Below are 5,650 nucleotides of genomic sequence, written 5' to 3' on the forward strand. Positions count from 1 at the left end.
CGTCGAATCTGGCCAAAACAACAACGAATATGTTACAATAGGCTAAGGGAATATAACCCAATCGAAAAGACTCGAAAAACATCGAAATTCACGAAGTTGGCAAAACCCGAGCCCCGGGCCCACTTCTCGAAAAATCAGAAAATTGACATCACCGGATTCTTCATCTCGCCACGAGTCTATACATATCAAATTTACCAAAATCGGAGTCCATTTGACCCCTCAAATTCCACTTTGAAACACCAAATTCCCAAGCCCTAGCTTTACCCTCTTTTGATGAATTTCAACAAATTTCCATGTTAATTCTACCATAGATTCATATATTTAGGCCAAAGTACTTACCTCCAATCACACCTAGTCGAAATCCCCTTCAAATTCCGTCCAAGAGCTCTCAAGGTTGCTTAAAAATGGTGGAATTAGACTTAAGCTCGCGAAACAAAATGAGCCTTAAAACTCTTCTGATAACAGGGATTTTCGCATCTGCGGTCCCACCACCGCATTTGCGACTACCGCTTCTGCGGTTAATTTTCGCTTCTGCGGATCCACACTTAAAGGCCACGACCGCTTCTGCGGTCCTCCACCGCATATGCAGACCTCGCTCCTGCGGGTTATTGTCCGCTTCTGCGGAAATGCCAAATCCACCCGCCTCCGCTTCAGCGACACAACTACCGCATCTGCCTCCTCGCAGATGCGGCCTCCCTTCCGCATCTGTGGAATCTTCCAGCCAAGCCATAGACCGCACCTGCGAACCTCCTCCCGCACCTGCGCAACCGTATCTGCGGTTCCTTTTCCGCAGGTGCGGAAATACCAGATACCAGACCTGCGGCAAATCTTACTAAGTCCAAAAATCATCCCGATGGCCATCCGAAATCACCCCGAGGCCCCCGGGACCTCAACCAAAAGTGCCAACCCATCCTAAACCGTCATTCAAACTTGCTCCAATCATCAAAACACCACAATTAATACCAAAACCATCAAATTACATCGGATTTAAGCCTAAGTTCTTCTAAAACTTCCGAATTACGCATTTGATCAAAAACCTACCAAAACACCTCCGAATGATCTGAAATTTTGCAAACATATCCAAAATCACCTAACGAAGCTACAGATCAAAATCTCACGTAACAACCGGAATTCGCCAAAATACTAACTTCGCCAATTCAAGCCTAATTCTACACCGGACTTCCAAAATCAATTCCGATCACACTCCTAAGCCACAAATTATCCCCCGAAGCTAACCAAATCACCGAAAATCACATCCGAGCCTTCTAACTCATAAGTCAACATCCAGTTGACTTTTCTAATACAAACCTTCCTAAAAGAGACTATGTGTCTCATTTCCATCCAAAACCAATCCAAATCGACTTAGTCACTCAAGACTTTTATAATAAAACATAAGGAAGCAGAAAATGGGGGAAACGGGGCGGTAACTCGCGTGACGACGGGCCGGGTCGTCACATCCTCTCCAACTAAAACAAACGCTCGTCCTCGAGCGAGTCAAGAAACATACCTGAAGTCTCAAACAGTTGAGGATATCTGCTCCGCATCTCTCGCTCGGTCTCCCAAGTAGCTTCCTCCACGGGCCGACCTCCCCACTGCACCTTTACCGAAGCTATATCCTTTGATCTCAACTTTCGAAGCTGACGACCCAAAATAACCACTGGCTCCACATCATAGGTCAAATCATCATCCAACTGAACAGTGCTGAAGTCCAATACATGAGACGGGTCCCCAACATACTTCCAGAGCATAGAAACATGAAATACCGGATGCACGCCCGACAAGTTGGGTGGCAAAGCAAGCTCATAAGCCACCTCCCCAATCCTCCTAAGTACCTCAAAAGGCACAATAAACCGCGGACTCAACTTCCCTTTCTTCCCAAACCGCATAACACCCTTCATGGGTGAAACCTTCAGCAAGACCTTCTCACCAACCATATGACACATCTCGAACCTTCCGGTCCGCATAACTCTTCTGACGCGACTGTGCTCTACGAAGCCTCTCCTGAATCAGCTTCACCTTCTCTAAGGCATCCTGAACCATCTCTATCCCCAATATCCTAGCCTCACCGGGCTCGAACCAACCAACAGGAGATCTACACCGCCTCCCATACAACGCCTCATACGGAGCCATCTGAATACTCGATTGATAACTGTTGTTGTAGGCAAACTCTGCAAGCGGCAAAAACGCATCCCAAGAACCTCCAAAATCAATAACACAGGCACGCAACATATCCTCCAATATCTGAATAGTACGCTCGGACTGCCCGTCCGTCTGAGGATGAAACGCTGTGCTCAACTCCACCTGTGTACCCAACTCCCGCTGAAAAGCCCTCCAGAACTGAGAAGTGAACTGAGTACCCTTATCTGAGATAATAGACACTGGAACCCCATGAAATCGGACAATCTCCCGGATAAAGATCCCTGCCAGCCGCTTCGAAGAATAGGTAGTACATACTGGAATGAAGTGCGCGGACTTAGTCAACCGATCCACAACCACCCAAACCGAATCAAACTTCTTCAAAGTCCGAGGGAGACCACTCACGAAATCCATAGTAATCCTCTCCCACTTCCACTCTGGAATAATCATCCGCTGAAGTACACCACCCGGCCTCTGATGCTCATATTTCACCCGCTGACAGTTGAGACACCGAGCCACAAATCCTACAATGTCCTTCTTCATCCTCCTCCACCAATAATGCTGCCTCAAGTCCTGATACATCTTCGCGGCACCCGGGTGAATGGAATACCGCGAGCTGTGGGCTCCTCCAATATCAACTCCTGAAGCCCATCCACATTGGGCACACAAATCCGTCCCTGCATCCTCAGCACACCATCATCACCAATGGTCACGTCTCTGGCATCATCATGCTGAACCCTGTCCTTAAGGACAAGCAAATGTGGGTTATCATACTGGCGCTCTCTGATGCGATCATATAAGGAAGACCGAGAAACCACGCAAGCCAACACCCGACTAGGCTCCGAAATATCTAATCTTACCATCCGATTGGCCAAAGCCTGGACATCCACTGCAAAGGGCCTCTNCTTCGAATTCTCAATTCTCTACGACGTCTAGACCATAAAAGAAATAGCAATAGAACTTTTCCAGACATTTGTAATTCGTGGTCTAATTAGACAACATCTTGCTTCGAACATAGGAGTTGCTAAGAGTCAAATTCGAGAAAAAGAGCCGATTGTTTGGGAAATCCTTCAAGAAGTTATGCAGGGACATCCTGTATTGCTGAATAGAGCACCCACTCTGCATAGATTAGGCATACAGGCATTCCAGCCCGTTTTAGTGGAGGGGCGCGCTATTTGTTTACATCCATTAGTTTGCAAGGGATTCAATGCTGATTTTGATGGAGATCAAATGGCTGTTCATGTACCTTTATCCTTGGAGGCTCAAGTAGAGGCCCGTTTACTTATGTTTTCTCATATGAATCTTTTGTCTCCGGCTATTGGGGATCCCATTTCCGTACCAACGCAAGATATGCTTATTGGACTCTATGTATTAACGAGCGGAAATCATCGAGGTATTTGTGTAAATAGATATAATCCATGTAATCGCAGAAACTATCAAAATAAAAAAAAGAAGTGACAATAGTCACTATAAGTATACGAAAGAACCGTTTTTTCTAATTCCTATGATGCAATTGGGGCTTATCGGTAGAAACGAATCAATATAGATAGTCCTTTGTGGCTCCGGTGGCGACTAGATCAATGCGTTATTGCTTCAAGTGAAACTCCCATCGAAGTTCACTATGAATCTTTAGGTACTTTTTATGAGATTTATGGACACTATCTAATAGTAAGAAGTCTAAAAAACAAATCCTTTTTATATACATTCGAACCACTATTGGTCATATTGCTCTTTATCGAGAAATCGAAGAAGCTATACAGGGGTTTTCTCGGGCCTATTCATATGGTACCTAACATAATTCTATGATACCCGTGGGACTTCGGGGCTCTCCGGTTCAGCTAGGTCCATAGTTCCGGAATTTATACGCGAATCAAGATCGAACAAAGGAAGTTTTACAATCACCGACTCAAACCCATTGTCGAATTCTACTCAGCGGAATATGGAGGTACTTATGGCAGAACGGGCCAATCTGGTCTTTCACAATAAAGCGATAGACGGAACTGCCATGAAACGACTTATTAGTAGATTAATAGATCACTTCGGAATGGCATATACATCACATATCCTGGATCAAGTAAAAACTCTGGGGTTCCAACAAGCTACTGCTACATCCATTTCATTAGGAATTGATGATCTTTTAACAATACCTTCTAAGGGATGGCTAGTTAAAGATGCTGAACAACAAAGTTTGATTTTGTAAAAATACCATCATTATGGGAATGTACACGCGGTAGAAAAATTACGTCAATCCATTGAAATATGATATGCTACAAGTGAATATTTGCGACAAGAAATGAATCCTAATTTTAGGATGACTGACCCTTTTAATCCAGTTCATATAATGTCTTTCTCGGGAGCTAGAGGAAATGCATCTCAGGTACATCAATTAGTAGGTATGAGAGGATTAATGTCAGATCCTCAAGGACAAATGATTGATTTACCTATTCAAAGCAATTTACGCGAAGGACTCTCTTTAACAGAATACATCATTTCTTGCTACGGAGCCCGTAAAGGAGTTGTGGATACTGCTGTACGAACATCAGACGCTGGATATCTCACTCGCAGACTTGTTGAAGTAGTTCAACACATTGTTGTACGTCGAACGGATTGTGGCACCGCCCGGGGTATTTCTGTGAGTCCTCGGAATGGGATGATGCCGGAAAGGATTTTTATCCAAACATTAATTGGTCGTGTATTAGCAGATGATATATACATGGGTCCGCGATGTATTGCCACTAGAAATCAAGACATTGGCATTGGACTTGTAAATCGATTCATAACCTTTCGGGCACAACCAATCTCTATTCGAACTCCCTTTACTTGTAGGAGTACATCTTGGATTTGTCGATTATGTTATGGCCGGAGTCCTACTCATGGCGACCTGGTTGAATTGGGCGAAGCTGTAGGTATTATTGCAGGTCAATCGATTGGAGAACCGGGTACTCAATTAACATTAAGAACTTTTCATACCGGAGGAGTATTCACGGGGGGTACTGCAGAACATGTGCGAGCCCCATCTAATGGAAAAATCAAATTCAATGAGGATTTGGTTCATCCGACACGTACACGTCATGGGCATCCCGCCTTTCTATGTTTTATAGACTTGTATGTAACTATTGAGAGTGAAAATATTCGCCGAATGAATTCATCAAAATTCTTTTTATCAACATATCTTTGTTCTGGGTATCTTTGATTAGTTTGGTGTTTATTTTTATGAACCAATGAAATACCTATGGTTTGATACATAATAAATTGTCCGTTATTTTTTATAGACAACCGAATAGGTTCGATAATCAATATCCCCTTCTTCATCAATTCTGTAAGAGTTAAATTCTTCTGAATCGTCATTATATCCAAACTCATTTCTCTCCTTTGAATTGACGATATAGCAATTTTGCTTGGATTTATCAGTCGAAGCAGGAGACAATATACCTTGATATTCTCGATCATTCTTTGATTCAAAGCATCGTTCCATCTCAATTGAAAAAGCAAATAACGTTTCAAAAACAAATCT

This window comes from Nicotiana attenuata, unplaced genomic scaffold (assembly GCF_001879085.1).
Source record: "Nicotiana attenuata strain UT unplaced genomic scaffold, NIATTr2, whole genome shotgun sequence".
NCBI classification, from domain to species: domain Eukaryota; kingdom Viridiplantae; phylum Streptophyta; class Magnoliopsida; order Solanales; family Solanaceae; genus Nicotiana; species Nicotiana attenuata.